Source organism: Anomaloglossus baeobatrachus, chromosome 6, assembly GCF_048569485.1.
Source record: "Anomaloglossus baeobatrachus isolate aAnoBae1 chromosome 6, aAnoBae1.hap1, whole genome shotgun sequence".
Taxonomy (NCBI): domain Eukaryota; kingdom Metazoa; phylum Chordata; class Amphibia; order Anura; family Aromobatidae; genus Anomaloglossus; species Anomaloglossus baeobatrachus.
This window is the reverse complement of record NC_134358.1, coordinates 124,144,681-124,163,963: the sequence shown is the minus strand read 5'-3', so window position 1 is coordinate 124,163,963 and position 19,283 is coordinate 124,144,681.

Here is a 19,283-nt window from a genome sequence, read left to right as displayed (position 1 = left end):
CTTTTGATGGAGGAGCAATGGGATAAATGCAAATGTCCAATCATCTAATTTCATGTCAGGAACTCAATGTACACACATTCCAATACGGACAGAGGTTCAGCTGTTCAGATCAAACACCAGAAGTGGATATATTTAATGCCATGTAGGATAGTTTGAATATGTAAATAGCTACTAATAAATAAATAATTCTTATAGCAGAATTTTTATATCTTTCTATTAGATGTGTACGTCATAAATTAATCCTAGCGTTTAACTTGGATAACTAAGTGACAATAATTTTTTATTTAAATTTTGATCATTTACTTACATCTATTGTTCATATTTATTGGAAGCAAGATATTTATTGGAAAGGATTGAAGCAAGAAATTTCATATTGTCATAATCTAAGCTCATATAGAATGTATTTATTCTGTAATAGCTGTTCCATACAAAGTATAAAAACACTAGAAATGCACTGCACTGAAAATGAGATAGCAGCAGAGGCAGGTGGTGCTGGCATAAAGGGGCGGCATATGATACATATGATTGACAAAAAAAGCCAATTTCAAGCTCCAAACAGATGAAGTAATTATCTGAGACCACAAAGGACAGTAACTGCTAATAGTGTCAATGCTGCCAGTCACAACTCTCCAAGTCTACAGAACGTTGCTCTTCCTGGAAGATATTACATGCAATTATTACATCTATTTCCATATGAGTATTGTCATAACTTGCTAAACCGAAACCGATCAAGTCAGTTCTCTAGTCTACACCTTGCCTGGTTCAACTATTTCACAATTGTCTTTTTTAATGAGATGTCTATTTACAGGAATATTTGAGTAAAATAATTTAATTAACTCACCATAATTGCTGATGGTAGCTTTTGTATATGTCTAATATATGTCAATCAAGACTTTCCTGTTTATAAATAATTGGTGTATTTTGACTTTTCACATCTGACACATACCCAATAATAGTAACAATAGCAGCTGCAAAACATCTTGAAAAGTTTTTTTGTATTCATAACTAATGTACACAATGGTTTTATTTTTCTGTTCCAAGAAAGTTAGGACATTCTATATAGAAAAACATTTCCTTCACATATTTGGACATATTATGTAATCTTCAATGAAACACTATATACACCTCAGTATACCAAAGACTGTAGAAGCAACAACAGACAACTGCAGAGAAGAAATGTAATTTTATTTCACCCACATTCATAAGGCGACCTTTTAGCACCTCGCTGGCTTCTAGTATGAGAGAGTAAAGTGTTGTCTTGTGAATGTGACTAAACCTACACTTCTTTATTTTCTTTATGTGTTGGAGCGCAGCTTCTTTGTATCTTGATTGTCTGGAGATTGAAGACTCCAGCCTCTTGGAGTGTTGCACTGATCCTTTGGAATTCTTCATTTACCGTGTTGTAACTTTTCTATCTCTGTTGAAATATAAATATAAAGATGATGTCAATAAATAAATGTAATTAGCAAATTGATGTTGTAAAGAATATATTAAAAATAGAAACTCACAGATATGACATTCCTTCAGACTATACTGTATCTCTAAGATTGTCCAAATATGTGTCCGTACTGCACTCAAAAACTGTTCCATGTGTATGAGGCTACTTAAATCTGAATATTTTTAGTGTGGACATTAATTGTAGGGAGAATCTATTGCTTTTAGTGATGGGTGGACGCGGACTGTACCGGGTTCAAAAGTACCTGATCACCAACCCCAGGCCCGGGGTTTTCAGAGAACTCTGGAAATGATCCAAGTCTGACAACTCAAGTAATATTTTTAAAAAAAGGAAAAATAAAGAAAAAGGAGAAAGCAGGTGCATTATACTTACCGAATCTCTTGCTCGGCTGTACACTGCTTCTGAGTCCGCTTATACTACTACCGTTCATTATCCTTCATGCATATACACTGCTTCCCCTGCCAACCATCAGTCCCCGCATCTCTGATTGGTTTCAGTTAGACGCGCACCCTCTCTGTTTGACAGCATGTCTGACTGCAGCCAATCACAGATGCTGTGTGCATATGTACGGTGTAAAAATAAATAAATAAAAAAATTGGCATAGGGTCCCCCATATTATGATACCCAGCACAGATAAAGAATACAGCTACAGACTGCAGCCCCAAGCTGTGTGCTTATCTTGGCTGTGTATCAAAATAAGAAGGATCGCATATACATTTTTAAAATTATTTAAATAAAGAATTTTAAAAACCATGTTTTGGTTGCCCCCCCCCCAATTTTGATATCCAGCCACAATAAAGCCGACAGCTGTGGGTTCGTATTCTCAGGCTGAGGAGACTCTTGCTTAATGGGCCCCCTCCAGCCTAAAATTAGCAACCTGCAGCCACCCAGGATTATCGCATTTATTAGATGCAACAATCCCAGAACTTTACCTGGCTCATCCCGATAGCCCTGGTGTGGTGGCAAGGCTCCATAGATCACTTCCCGCAATTTTTCATGCTTGTGACAAATTCCATACCTGCTACTGATCACGAAAGACCTATGGAGCATTGCTATAAGAACAGTCTCAGCACAAAGCTCCATAGGAGTTGATGGGCGTCGTGGGACATTACACCATTGGATTAAGTCAGAACTTAGAAGATTTCTTTTTAATTAATAAATTGGTGAAAACAGGGAGTGTATGGGAGTCTTTATTCACTGCTGAATTATGTCAGAACATTAATGTTTTTTTTATTAATTAATTGGTAGAGATGAGCGATGTTCGAGGTTCGCCAATTTCATGTTCGAGTGATTTTGGGGGGTGCTCGAGATCGAACTCGAACTCGAGCTTTTTGCTAAAAGCTCGACAGTTCGAGTTACGTTCGAGAATGGCTCGATCACCAAAAGCAGGGCTTTTTACAGCTACAGTGTGCAGGGAGCCATCGCTGGCAGCATGCGTAAGCTGGTAACCAAGATAAATATCAGGTATCCAAGCAAAGCGCTTTGCTTGGTAACCCTATATTTACCCTGGTTACGTGTGCAGGGAGCTGACACTTCCCCGCTGGGCTCCGCCCCCTCCTGCATGCGGCAGGTACACACACACACACTCATACTCCCATTCACCTGTCCCCAGCCATGCAGTCCCCGGCACTGATGTCCTCAGCGACACATGGCTCCGCTAGGCTCCACCCACTTCGCACTCCGCCGCCCGTACACATGGCCCCGTTAGGCTCCACCCACCTCACACTCCGCACACATTACCCTGGTTAGCTCCACCCACCTCGTACTCTGCACACATTACTCTGCTAGGCTCCACCCACCTCACACTCCACACACATGGCCCCGCTTGGCTTACCTGCGGTGATGAAGTCCTGCCCTCCCGACCTCAGAGCTGTCACTGTCCTCCATGGCTGCCGCTTCACATTTCCTCTCTCTGCCGACCTGAGACTGTGACTAGCGGTGACGTCAGAGGCTCCAGCGATACTTGGCTGTGAAGGCGGCGGTCATTGAAGTCAGTGACAGCTCTGCTATCAGCAGTGCAGGAGATCGTCACCGCAGGTAATGTACCTTGCTCCTGACAGCAGCACTTGTCATGCCCTACAGTGACCTGGGCTGACCTGTTGATGTTAGCTCAGGTCACTGCATTGTTCTCCCAGCCAATGGGGAACATTCTGTTCTTCATTGACTGGGACAGTGACTATGGTATGGATCGTCATGGGAACCCCTTGGATTACAGCAGACCTGGATTTGTTTTTCTTTCTAATAAATTGGTGAAAGAGGGAATGTGTTGGGGAGTGTTTTTGCAAATAAAAATGTGTTTGTCATCTGTTTTGTTTTTTTTATTACTGACTGGGTTGGTGATGTCGGGTATCTGATAGACGCCTGACCTCACGAACCCCAGGGCTTGATGCCAGGTGACATTACACATCTGGTATTAACCCCATATATTACCCTGTTTGCCACCGCACCAGGGCAACGGGATGGGCTGGGGCGAAGCACCAGGATTGGCGCATTTAATGGATGCGCCACTCCTGGGGCGGCTGCGGCCTGCTATTTTTAGGCTGGGGAGAGTCCAATAACCATGGACCTCCCTAGTCTGAGAATATCAGACCCCAGCTGTCCGCTCTACCTTGGCTGTTGATTCAATTTTGGGGGGACCCCCACGTGGTTTTTTTTTTTTAATTATTTATTTAATTTAAAATAACAGTGTGGGGTGCCCTCAGTTTTGGATTACCAGCCAAGGTGAAGCTGCCAGCTGTGGTCTGCAGGCTGCAGCCGTCTGCTTTAACCTAGCTGGCTATGAAAAATAGGCGGAACCCCAAGTCAATTTTTTTTTTAATTTATTTTTTTTTTTGTAAATACAAGGCTAAGCACCCCCTTAGTTCCACGTGAAAGGCACCAAAGGGTGCAAAATTACAAGATGCAGGAGAGTGGGACATTATGTGTCTTTCTGCCATTATAATGACAGAAAAGACTGATATGAAGTGTACAAGCACAAGAAAATCACCAGAGTGCTCTACGCTGTGAAAAGCAGTAGAAAATGGCACTGGAGTGAACATGTGACCGCCTCATGTAGGTTGAAGCTATGGATCCTGAGTAAATTTATGTATTTTCCCTCCTTCAGTTTTTTTGCAGTACGCAAAAAAAACGGAAGGCACACGGATGACATACGGACCGTATACGGAACGGAAACAGATGTCACACGGATGCACCCGTGAAAAAAACGGACCGTTTTTTTGTGGACCGCAAAAACGGATCGGTCGTGTGAATGAAGCCTTATTCTGATCTGCCGTTTATAAACAGCAGGCAGAAATAAGTGAATAGTGCCCCCCAGCGTCAGAAAATGTCTGTGATTTCAGGGGGTAGCTGAGACCCTTTAGATCATGATTCAGGCCGGCTTTTCCGGTCCCCGCTCACGTGATCACTGGTATACACCGTATACCAATGATCATGTTACAGTAAATGACAGCGGCGGTAAAAAATTATTTATCTCCCATATGGCATGAACAAACATGTCAAATGAGAGATAAATCTCCTACCTGATCCCCTCCGGTCCCCCGGTGTTGCCAAAGTGCCCCCCGACCCCCTCCCCGAAATCCAAGATGGCCACACGTACAGCAGCGCACCGGTCGCATTCACCCTACTCCTCTGATTGCCATGACACATGCGACAGAAAACTCCTCCCCAGGCCCTGCCAGGTCACCCCCTATAACACCACTGGTGTTGAAATGACGTGTGCTTCGCCATATTTTTGTATGCTAGCCAGGTACAGCAGGCATGTATGGCTGCCCCCAACCCCCAGCTGCCTATTTGTACCCGGCTTGGAACTAAAAATATAGGGAAGCCTCTTTTTTAATTATTTCATGAAATGATTAAAAAAAAACCACGTGGGCTTCGCCCCATTTTTGTGTCCAGCCGGGTACAACTAGGCAGGTGGGGATTGGAATCTTCAGCACAGGTTAGCCCGAGGTTTCTGGGCCCCTCTGCTGCAAATTGCAGTCCGCAGCCGCCCCAGAAAATGGCGCTCTCATAGAAGCACCATCATCTGGCGCTGTATCCAACTGTATCCAACTCTTCTGGCAGCCCTGAAGCCGGGTAGATTGCTGGGTAATAATGAGTTAATACTAGTTTTGTTTTACTAGCTAGTATTAAGCCAGAGATTCTTAATGCAAGTTTGACCTGGCCATTAAGAATCTCCAATAAAGGGTTAAAAAAAGACACCACACAGAGAAAAAATACTTTAATATAAATAAATACACAGACACACTTAGAGACTCCATGTTTATTACTCCCTCTTATCCCTCCACGATCCATGGTCTTCTTTCTCCTACAACACATGCAGCTCTGCTCTATCAGCAGCACTGCATGGGAGAAGGACGCTGCTCCCCGTGCAGGCTTTTTACTCCGTGAGTGATCAGTGCTGCTGGCTGTTAGCGGTAACGTCACCACTGACAGACGGGTTCCCATAGCAACGGTGCTCTGATCACGTGATTCCTGGTGCCACTGCGGCTGTTAGCGGTGACGTCACCACTAACAGGCGCGTTTCTATGGCAACGGTGATCTTCGTTATTTACCGGCTGTGTCAGCCGGTCAATAATGGAACGGGGAAGCAGAGCGGGGAGTCGACCATGTCCCAGAGCATGTGCCGGTACACGGCGATACACAAACGTGCACCGTGTACCGGAGAGTGCAATGACAGGACCTAGCATGATGTCAAAGCCATGTGACCAGTCTGTAGCCAATGAGATAATAGACACGTGACTGGTCACATGGCTATTTTGACGTCATGATAGGTCCTGCATCACTGCTGGTTACCGGGAGGATGCAGCGATTACCAATGGAAAAGCGGCGGGAGACAAAGTACAGGACGCATCGCGGGCACCGGTAAGTGTTATGGCAATGTTTATTAACTGTATGTGTACATTTATAATGTGTTTTTATGTGTTTGTGATTGCCTCCCATTGTTTTCAATGGGGTTCGAACGGCTCGTCGAACGGCTTGTCGAACGGGACACCGTTCGATGAACCGAACTCAAACTCCAGGGGGGTGGCTCATCTCTATTAATTGGTGAACAAGGGAGTGTGTGAGAGTTCAAATAAAAAAAATCCTGTTTTTGTGTGTTTTTTTAACTGTATTCTTGCCAGGTTAGTAATGCGGTGTATTATAAATGCTTCTCCATTAATAATCCCTGGTTAGATGTCAGCTGTGAATTCTGAATTTAGTCTTGGGACTACTGTGGGCTGGGAAGTGTCATCTTGTAACAGAGGTTGATTGCTTAGCTAAAGGAAACATTAGAAGGCATCAAATGTTTCAAAGTACATGTACAAAATTTCCTACCCTACCCCTGAAACTCATAGCAATATGATTACAACTGCTGCATGTTACGCCAGGGCCAGGGAACACCCAGCATGCAGCACATCAGGACGAGTACACCAGGGAAGATATTATAGAAGACCTTACTAATAGGGAGAGGGGAGTAAGATCATCACCTCACAGTCACCTATGTCTGATCCCCTCCTCTAGATGAGTCCTTCCCCAATGCATGATCATGCGCCTAGGCTGACCCTGGACTTGCCCTGACAAGGGAGGACTAAGGTAACTAAGGACTTTCATTATTCACATGTTCAAATTAGCAAGTAGCATTTTTCATTGTATATTCCAATATTTCTCCATTTTATACCATTATCTAAGTTTGATGTGCAGCCTTATCCTCCTATAGTATGTAAGTTTTGGCTTGCACTCATATATATATATATTAGTGCTCACTTCAGTTATCCTATTCAGTTATATGTAGTTTTTTTCTGAATGTGAACACAGCTCCGCCCCTTTCGGCCATGTTTTTTCCATCTCCTATATAAGAAAGTCCTTAGTTACCCCTCTCCACCCACAGCAGTTTTTAATTGCAATGAGATGACACACAGTTAGGGTCACAGAGCTAGGGACCCCAATATAGAGATATACCTTGACGAGGTCTTGGGGCTCAGTTACATTGATCAATGCGATTGCTAAATATCTCCTTTTTCCTAATATTCATGGCAGGTATGCATTTCATTATTCACATGTTCAAATTAGCAAGTAGCATTTTTCATTGTATATTCCAATATTTTTCCATATGCTTGAGGCATTATACCATTATCTAAGTTTGATGTGCAGCCTTATCCTCCTATAGTATAGAAATCACTGACATATGGGAAAGCCAGGAGCAAGTTTAAATAATGAAGGGGGATGGCATAAAGGTGCAGCAGTTGAGATTATAGCAAAATGGAATCTCAGCAGAATCAACAAGGAACCCTTAAAGGGAACCAATCACCAGGATTTTCGTATATAAGCTAAAGCCAGTGTTATACAGGTACTATCAGGCTGATTCTATACATACCTGTAGTGGTCAGTTCGGATGTTTAGGTTTTGAAATCCAAAAAAGTAAAGTTTATAAAATTAGCTGTTTGTTGAGTGACAGCAGCAAAGAAGCAGATCATATATTCATTGTTATCTCCTCCCCCTGTTAGAATTAGCATAAGTATTATACAAATGATTCACTTTGTTTCTTGCAGGCCCTGTGTGAGGTTGTAAACATGTGACCACAAGGGGAGGGGCCTCAGCCAACAAAGCTGGATGCCAGGTCACATGGGTACAACCTTCTTCTAAAAGTTTCCAGACTCAATCACGTCGCTGAGCTCTTGGGCAATTTCACTGCTCGTTATGAAACGGCTAATAGCAGTCTCCCAGTTTGCCACTGATCTTGATAGTGCAGATGGTCTAGGGACTGAAATGTGTACCTGATCCTTCCAGAGGTTTCAACAGTTACCTCAGGACAAGACCGTCACCATATTACACTCCTCTCACATGCTAAGACCAACTCCATCTGACTTTATCTCACACTTAAGCTCCTCCCCTTTCTCCTTCTAGGATGCACACACAAGCTTTGTTACCAGCTCAAGTGAACAGCCCCTGTAAGGGAGTGTGGGCAAATGTGTGAATGTGATGAATAGCAGAGAAAAAAAAATCTCATTAAAGCTAGTAATACATGTTATACATAGTGAAATACACATGCAGCCATCCTTTGTGGTGACACAGGCACAGGGTGCCACATTTGTGATGGACAGCAGCCACCTTCTCTGCCAGAACAGGGGATGAGGGCTCATGTTCTTACAGTATTTGAAGCTTTTTGAAGGCAGATATGTCATAAATGTCTAAGATGGAAAAGTCTTCAAAACACTCATTTAATAAAAAAATCACCACAAAATAATATAATTCTCTCCACAATGCATTTGTTATACAACATAAAAGTGTTAGCATACTTTTATATAAGTCCATTTTTTCTTTGGTCTCATAAGTTGAACACAGCTTACATTTAACACAAATAAACATGCTCTTGATAATTGCTCTGGAGGAACAGTGTCATAGTGCTGCAGATATGGACTCCGTGTCATGCATGACTCAGTCACTTTAATCATATTGGATGTATAATGTTCCATCATTCAATTAGAGTTGATTTGAAATTGAATAAATTGTGTCCTTGAGCTGTGAGATTTATTTGCAGACGCTAAATGACACACTCTTCCTATTTTATACTCTCCAATCACTTTACACCTTAGTAGCTGATGCTCTCACGATGAGGATCACTTGAGTTTTTCACATTGTAGAAGGTTTGCAGCATTTGTGCAGCTTAGTTTACTTTGCGTTTTTGTCATTGACATTTTATGCAAGTCTTTGATGAAAATCTGCACAGAAAACTGAGGGTTCCCGAAAGAGAAATTGACATGTTTGGAAAAATACACCACAGGTGAGTTTACGCAGCGTAAAAAAAAGAGGCACAATGTACATGACATTTCTATTATTCCCATCCACTTGTAAAATGCTGCATTTTGGATTCTCATATTGCCCGCATCTCTTACTTGCCACAGATGAGTTTGAATAAACTTCATATGCTTAAGGCCTCTTTCACACGATTTTCACTGACGTGTTAAATGTACATATGTCCCTCTGTGTGCTGTGATTTTGGCACACGCGTGATCTCCGTGTGCTATCTGTGATAATACACATAGATCTACTCACCTGTCCACTCTCTTGCTCTCTGTGGTGCTGATATCTCCTGCTCTCCGGTGTCCGGTCGCTGTGTCTCTCACCTGCAGCTACTTCCGGGTCGGCTGTTTAGTGCATAACTGCATATGCATGAGCATAATTAGCCGGCCTGGAAGCAGGAGAGAGCAGCGGCTAGAGATAATAGCACTGGAGACAGGTGAGTTTAAAAAGCTTTTTATTTTAAATGTACATGATTCTTCTGGTACGTGTTTCACAGAACCTACCATAGTGTGATCTGTGGGACATCTGTGATGCCAGAAAAAAACAGACTTGTCTCTGTGTGGAACACATGGACACGCATGTGCGCCGCACAGAAACACGTCAGTGAATCACTTTAATGGGTCTGCGTATGTCCGTGATTCTGGTACGTGAGAATACAGTAACATACATACCAGAATGACTGATGTGTGAAAGAGGCCTAAAACAAAGCTGTTTACCCACAATTTTGGAAAGGTGGCAACAATGGTGGCCAGACAATTTCTGGAGTTTTGTGTGAAATTATGTCCAATTTGCCTTTTTTATCTGTTTTTTTTTTGTTTTCTTTTTCGTGTGCTGCTCTAATAAACACAAAGCAAATAAACGTGTAGAACAAAAAATGTGCAGTTGCAATATTTTTCTGGGAGAAATACTTCATTTTCTGGAACAATTTCAAGTGTGCCAACACTTTCGCCCATGACTGTAGGACTCAGGAGTCGAAATGAGTGGACCTGATGAAATTTGAATTCTCCGGTTTCCACAGATTTTACCAAAAATTTGATTCACAGAAAAATTATTTTCCGCAAATGTAATGTCCTATACTATACTCTGGGGCTTCTCCACACCTAAGAGCATAATAAACATAAGATGTAAAAACATGAAAAAAATAATTCCATTCCCCTCGCTTCTTACCTCTATGGCCCCTTTTGCTTCGCCTTACCCACTATCCAGTGATTCGTGCCCCATAGCAACTACAGCCCTCGGAGCCTCTATCACATCTCACAATTTTTTTTGCACGCCTGGGCTTCTGGCCACAAATACACCCTGCACCATTTGCAAATTACAAAAAATCTATATTCTATGGTATTCTTGGGATGCATATTTTTGTAAAATTTGAGTACAATTCAAGCGCACACAAATAAATTTGCCTATCACTATACAAAAGCAATTCATATACAGTGACAATCAAAAGGGTAACAAAGTTTTGAAATTTAATGCTCCATATCTTTCCATCCACTAGATCTTTGAGCGTTGCACTACCTCCGTTTTATAGACACTCATCTTGGGTATCTCATACATAAATTTGACTAGTAAGTATTTAGCATTTGATTAGTTATGCAGATTCTTGTCATGTCATTGTATTGTTACTGTTTTGCGCCTAATAATAAAATTTAAAAAATATTATTTTGTTAGTATTTTGTAAATCTTATTTGGTTTTCAACACAACCTGAATCTTTCTGGACATGCGCTCAATCAGATTCAAGTAGAGCTGTAGGGGAAAAAAGCGCAATAGGGTCTTACCCGGTATGAGGGTAGAGAGACAGAAAGAGGTACACTCACCTGGTAGGGTTGTGCAAGTCACAACTCCTTATGATCGCATGTGAGTGCCTTTTTGCGGTTTAGCAGCGGCCCCGGAATGCAGTATATAATATATAGGTCAGGTAAAGAGAAAACCGGTTTAAATGCCGCGCTAAAAACCACTGATGCTGTAGATGAAAAAGATTTCCTTTATTTCATAATTCTACGTGTTTCAGAGACATCTTTGTCTCCTTCCTCAGGAAAAGAAATCATATATGATGAAAACCGGTTTTCTCTTTACCTGACCTATATATTACAATCAGATTCAAGAAAGTCTTGACTAAAACCTAAACCCAGGTCATTTCTACACTTTCCCATTGTTGGTGCATACTGGTCGGCTCACTTGGGTATGTAAACAGCTTATTCTTCAGCTATACCCAAAAGTGTTCAATTGAGTCGAATTCTTTGGACTGTGAGTGCCAATCCAGCATCTGTGGTTCATTTTTATTGAACTATTTATTTGCCAATCTCAACATATGCTTCTGGTCATTGTCTTGCTGGAACACGATATAGTCCTTTTCATACCCATAGTACTTGAGGGTATGAAGTAACTCGTCTTATAGGATACTCACGTATAGTTCAGCATTGAGACCACAAGTGATCCTGGTCAAGTATCCAACGCCTTATGCTGTGAAACAATCCTGTAACATCAGGCTTCCTTCACTGAACTTGACAGTTTCTTCAATTCTTCCACTTGTTTCTTCCAGACCCATTTGCACTCATGAAAACCTAGTTTATTGACTTTCATCTTATTGCCCCAAATTACACGTTCCCAATCTTTTACTGTCCATTTTTCAAAATTATTTGCAAATTTGAACCAACCCTTCTTATGATGATATTGAAGTCGAGGCTTATTCACCTTTTTTGTGCTACCATTCTAGACTTGGGTACCACCCAAGTGCTTGCATGGACATTTGTAATCTCACTATTATGAAGCATATGCGCGACCTCCACTGCCGTGTTTGTTGTGCTAGTGTAATAGACTTTGTGATGAGTTGACTTTTTGACTGCAATTTTTTTGCCTGGACATCCATCTCTTGGCTTTTGAATGAACAGACTTCATTTTATATTCTTCCTACTGTCATTGGCCATTTTCTTGGCCGAGAGACAACTGTTTCTCTTTTCTTTGTGGCTGCTCCTTGATTCAAACCAGTGCCCTTTATTTAGGAATTAACATAATAAAACACTGAGCTATTAGGGAATGTTAGAACAGGTTGTAATTTGTAGTATAAGGGAAAAAAAAAAAAAACACTAGGAGCAAAACAATAACAATGCAGCAACATGACAAGAATCTGCAGAACTAATCATATGCGAAATAGTTGCAAGTGAAATTTATGTATGAGATAGCCAAGATCAATGTCTATAAAATGAAGGTCGTCTCACGCTCAAAGCTTTAGTGGATGGTGAGATATGGAGATTGCGCATCACTAGACAATTTTGAAAAGTGCCTAGAAACAAAAATTGTTAGTTGAAGCAAATTTTGGGGCAAAATTTTGGTATAATGTAGACCAACAAAAAGGAAGAGTAAGGAAAAGTGTCTAAAATATCTCCAAAGATGTGCATTATCCATCACACATCAACCTTTATAGACCTGGGGCATACTCTGCTTGGTTGAATTATTTTAAGCTATCATACTTTCTTTATATGTCAATTAGTCAGTTTTTTTAGTAAGTATTTTACCAATAAGCCACAAACCGGAGTGTTTCCAAAACAGAGAACAAGTGTGAATATTTCAAGTCTAATTTTTCTCTGTATAGGGTTCACTCCTGGTTTGGCTTACAAATACTGAACCATCTGCTAAAAAAAACCCTGATGTATGAATAAAGCATAAGTTTAAGAGAGTATTAATACATTTGCTCCATTGTCTCAATACTGGAATCCATAGCAATATCCCATAAACTGTGTTCTATAACGCTATAACAGTGCCTCAGTTCCCTTTAATATGAAACAATTCTTAATATTATACTGTCGCATGTGTTGATTTTATATTACATATATGATCAGACACTTCAGACTCATCATACAAGATATTCGATTTATAATGTTTTCTAGCTAAGTATACATCAGCACAGTTATTTTTCACTAAGCGAAACTGGTGGCAACAAATTATCTACTGACGCTCATAAACAACAGTCTAGCCAAGAATTACAGAAGCCAGTCATTTTTAATCTGCTTGACTTTAATATGTAACAAATGACAAATGACCTTGTCATTTGATGTTCATAAAGTACTTATTAAAAATTATTAGCAATTAATCATCCAGAGTACTGAGGTCAGCCTGACACTTACATAAAAAGGCAACATTTTGGCTATAAATTCTCCCTCACCAGTCTGCCCCATCCTGTTTGGTGAAAAATAATGGATATTTAGTTTTTCCTCCTTCTACTCATTCACCGATTGGGTTGCGTGGACAACAACTTAAAGGGAACGTGTCAAGTGCAATATGCACTCAGAACCTAAAGCAAACAAGATTTTAGGGTGTATAAAAAGAGAGATTAGATCCCGTGATCCCAACGTATTGTTACCCCTCTATAAATCACTTGTAAGGCCACATCTGGAATACGGGATCCAGTTTTGGGCTCCACATTTTTAAAAGGACATTCAGAAGTTAGAGTCAGTTCAAAGGCGGGCAACTAGACTATTACAAGGAATGGAAGGCCTCCCATATGATGACAGGTTGAAAAAGTTAGATATGTTTAGCTTAGAAAAAAGACGTCTCAGAGGAGATCTCATTTATATGTATAAATACATGTGTGGTCAATATAAAGGACTGGCACATGACTTATTTCTTCCAAAGACAGTACTAAGGACCAGGGGGCACTAACTGCGAGTGGAAGAAAAGCGATTCCGACACCTAAATAGGAAAGGGTTCTTTACAGTTAGAGCGGTCAGACTGTGGAATGCCCTACCACAAGAGGTAGTAATGGCAGATACTATAACAGCTTTTAAAAAAGGGCTGGATGATTTCCTCAGTACACAAAACATTGTTGGTTATAAATGACTTAGTGACTAAATGTAGAACTGGTGGAGGAAGGTTGAACTAGATGGACCTAGGTCTTTTTACAACCTAAGTAACTATGTAACTACAGTTAGGTCCAGAAATATTTGGACAGTGACACAAGTTTTGTTATTTTAGCTGTTTACAAAAACATGTCCAGAAATACAATTATATATATAATATGGGCTGAAAGTGCACACTCCCAGCTGCAATATGAGAGTTTTCACATCCAAATCGGAGAAAGGGTTTAGGAATCATAGCTCAGTAATGCATAGCCTCCTCTTTTTCAAGGGACCAAAAGGAATTGGACAAGGGACTCTAAGGGCTGCAATTAACTCTGAAGGCATCTCCCTCGTTAACCTGTAATCAATGACGTAGTTAAAAGGTCTGGGGTTGATTACAGGTGTGTGGTTTTGCATTTGGAAGCTGTTGCTGTGACCAGACAACATGCGGTCTAAGGAACTCTCAATTGAGGTGAAGCAGAACATCCTGAGGCTGAAAAAAAAGAAAAAATCCATCAGAGAGATAGCAGACATGCTTGGAGTAGCAAAATCAACAGTCGGGTACATTCTGAAAAAAAAGGAATTGACTGGTGAGCTTGGGAACTGAAAAAGGCCTGGGCGTCCACGGATGACAACAGTGGTGGATGATCGCCGCATACTTTCTTTGGTGAAGAAGAACCCGTTCACAACATCAACTGAAGTCCAGAACACTCTCAGTGAAGTAGGTGTATCTGTCTCTAAGTCAACAGTAAAGAGAAGACTCCATGAAAGTAAATACAAATGGTTCACATCTAGATGCAAACCATTCATCAATTCCAAAAATAGACAGGCCAGAGTTAAATTTGCTGAAAAACACCTCATGAAGCCAGCTCAGTTCTGGAAAAGTATTCTATGGACAGATGAGACCAAGATCAACCTGTACCAGAATGATGGGAAGAAAAAAGTTTGGAGAAGAAAGGGAACGGCACATGATCCAAGGCACACCACATCCTCTGTAAAACATGGTGGAGGAAACGTGATGGCATGGGCATGCATGGCTTTCAATGTCACTGGGTCACTTGTGTTTATTGATGACATAACAGCAGACAAGAGTAGCCGGATGAATTCTGAAGTGTACCGGGATATACTTTCAGCCCAGATTCAGCCAAATGCTGCAAAGTTGATCGGACGGCGCTTCATAGAACAGATGGACAATGACCCCAAGCATACAGCCAAAGCTACCCAGGAGTTCATGAGTGCAAAAAAGTGGAACATTCTGCAATGGCCAAGTCAATCACCAGATCTTAACCCAATTAAGCATGCATTTCACTTGCTCAAATCCAGACTTAAGACGGAAAGACCCACAAACAAGCAAGACCTGAAGGCTGCGGCTGTAAAGGCCTGGCAAAGCATTAAGAAGGAGGAAACCCAGCGTTTGGTGATGTCCATGGGTTCCAGACTTAAAGGAGTGATTGCCTCCAAAGGATTCGCAACAAAATATTGAAAATAAAAATATTTTGTTTGGGTTTGGTTTATTTGTCCAATTACTTTTGACCTCCTAAAATGTGGAGTGTTTGTAAAGAAATGTGTACAATTCCTACAATTTCTATCAGATATTTTTGTTCAAACCTTCAAATTAAACGTTACAATCTGCACTTGAATTCTGTTGTAGAGGTTTCATTTCAAATCCAATGTGGTGGCAAGAAGAGCCCAACTCGCGAAAATTGTGTCACTGTCCAAATATTTCTGGACCTAACTGTATGTAACCACGAGCAGTTCTGGGTGCATATTGCTAATCCCTGGCTACCCGTCCCTGTATCTAGTAGCATAGATAAAGAGATCTTTAGAAAAAGTATTTCTAAAGATCCTTTATAATATGCTAATGAGCGCAGGGACTAGTTGCAAGGTTGTTACTTCCCTTGGCTAGTCGGCCCTCTAATGGATGCGCATCGTCAGAGACATGGTCGATCTCAATGCTCTCTGCCACCACCATGCCAGACACTGGATTTAGATTCAGTGTGCATAATCAGAAGTCCCGGGATTCCAGTCATGTGTATTATGAAGACGGCTTCAAACTGGTGTAGTGCATATGAGCCGAGGTCCGGGTACATACTGATTATGCGTACTAAGCCGAAAACCAATGATGGCAGCAGAGGTGAGAGCGACCATGCCTCTGATGCTGTGAATTCATTAGCATGTTGGCACGCCAACAGGGGCATGCTTACATGCTATGGGGGCCGACTAGACAAGGGAACTAATGCCTTTGTGAATAGTCCCTGGCCTTGTTAGTATCTTAAAAGGATTTTTAGAAATACTTTTTCTAAAGATCTCTTTATCTATGCTAGTGCATACAGGGACAGTTAGGCAGGGATTAGCAATATGTACCTAGAACTGCCTGTGGTTCTGGGTACATATTGCACCTGACATAGATAACCCACATTTTTCACCTGTGCCTCTGTGCCCACTGCACAGTCTGCATGTTTTTATTCTGTTACAATAAAATCAAGTTTTATTTCTACAAAATCTCCATGATGCTTGATTTTTTCCTTTGCTGATATTGCACCTGACAGGTTCGCTTTAAAAACACAAGTTTGGCCCAAGGCTTGGACAGTGCAGAGCGTGAAATAAAAAATAAGCATACCCTAAATTACTTTAATGTTGAATATAATATATATAATTGAATTCACAAAAAATACCTGTAAAAAAATAGAAACAGTTAATGTGAACCTGGTCCAAAGTCACTAGTCACTCTATGTTTTAACAGGTCATTAAACTCAGCAAAGTAAAAAATAAATCTAAGTTGAGCAATCAATGTCACTGGCATCGGATAAATAATATGGATTTCTACGAAGAAGCTTTTCAGAAGAGCATTTTTCACCTGACCTGGCATTGAGCAATTAAACATTACTCTTACTCTAGTGCTTTTGTTGTTCAGATGTACAAATAATATTATTTACACGCATGAAATATGCAAATTCTAGTTTAATATAATAAAATGTACATATAATGGCGGCAGGTGGAGAAGTAGTGACCAGACCGGCCCATCAGATCTTCCAATAGAAAATAAGCTTTATAATGTGAGCTGTTTTACAGATAGAAGAGCTGATGGTCCAGAGCTGATTGACCGGTCTCGTCACTGCTCCAAAGCCAGAAGCCATTATATGGACAGAAGTGCTGCTCAGTATGTGAGGACCTGAGAATTCATCAGTGAGCTCGCTCTGAAATTCTTAATGAAAAGTTTCTTACTCTTTTCTATCTCTTTTTCTAAGCTCATCTCTGCTTATTTATGGCCACAGATAATGGCAAAGTGAATGTGTGGGGAAAGAGCCTGTAAAAAGAAAATGGTGCAAAATTTATGATGAAACCAAACTGCAAAAATTATTTTCTTTAACCCAAAATACATTCATGTAAGTAAAAAAATATTGTCTCCATAGGTGGCCAACTCTTTTAAAATGTCAATTAATCCTGCGATTTTCAGACTTTCATGACTTTTCCTTCTTGGGGTTTCAATTTTAATGTCCAGGACTGTATATGTAGATGTATTGCTACAGAACATTTCTAGTAAAAGGGTTATCTGGTCAGAATATATTGATGACCTATTCTTAGGATAAATCATCAATTTTTACAAGTGGTCCGAAACCATTCAGCTACTACAAGCTTTGGTGGTTGTCAGATGTAAACATTTTGAACAAGGCTACAATGCACCATTCAATGTGTGGTAGCTTAGGGTGGTCCTTAATTTTGAAAGTGTGTTTTCTTCAGTAGGCACCCCTCAATTCTGTTTCTGTTTGTAAACTATAAAGGCAGAAAATAATTTAGCCAGGTACACACAGATTTAGGGGTCCATACCTACCATCAAACTTCCATGGCAAGTCCCATTTGCACCTCATCTAAAAGATTTGGTTGTGGCAGGACGGCGCAAATTTTGCTGAATATAGACTGACATTAATAACACCCTCCTTCGCCAGCTTACTCAGCCAACCAGTCCTGTCCTCTGATGCGGATCCTCCTCCCTCTAAGGGGATTATCACTGTCTGTTTCTGTTTGCATCAGTTCCTGTACACCACCATACTCCCTTTAGAAGGGGTTACAAAAATAAAACATCAAACATTGCAGATAGCACTGCAGTATGTAATTTATTGCAGTCATCATCTGATGACGTAGATACAGAAGAGGTATTGCTGCCATAAGGTAAATGACCCAAAAAGAAAGATACAAGTAAAATATATCTTTGTACCGTGTTAGCCTGTAGAGATAAAAAAAATTGTTTAAAAGAACTGAGAGTCCTCAGTGGTTGATACCTTTTAATGGCTAACTGTACAGTTAGCCATTAAAAGGTATCAACCACTGAGGACTCTCAGTTCTTTTAAACAATTTTTTTATCTCTACTGGCTAACACGGTACAAAGATATATTTTACTTGTATCAAAATGGAGGATACCAGAATGTACCGCATCTTTACAGTTAGCCATTAAAAGGTATCAACCACTGAGGACTCTCAGTTCTTTTAAAAAAAATTTTACCAAAAAGAAAGAGTCAGTGTAGTAGATGACAAACTGTCAGCAAGCCTTGACTTGGCCAAAGTTAGTGATGGAAATTCAGCATTAATTCTCACACAAACCCTTTGGCACCCGCATCATGATCCTGCAGATTTCAATAGAAATTGTTAATTGGTTCGTAGAGAAAGAATAAAACACCGTCAGAGAATGGCTCTGAACCTTAAAGGGAACGACATAGATCTATGGTCTGCAGATGAAGGCTACCAGGCTGCCAAGAAAACAGTCAGTGGTATAAAAGTGACTAATGATACTGCAGAAGAAGGAGTAGCACTGATGGAAGAAAAAAGCAAGTTGCACACAACAAATGAATAACAGAAACTATTTCTGTTGCTGGTAGTCAGGGATTATCAAGAATATTATGGAAATAGAACAAAAAAGACACTCTTGGACTGCAAATAACAAGTGACGATATCAAACAAGTATTACTATTTAACTGGCAGGCAACATATGTAACTGTTTTTGTTGGCAAATAAACATGAGTTGTAATTGCCAATCATAATGGTTAATTTTATACCAAGATATGTTCAAACAACTACATATGCTGATTGGTAGGGACCTGCAAAATTCAAGAGATTTTTAAAATGTTTGTATTTATTTAGTTTTTTAATTCAAATGAATCATTTCAGAGGGTGCACCATCAATATATTGAAAATATAATTTTTTGTTAGCATTAAG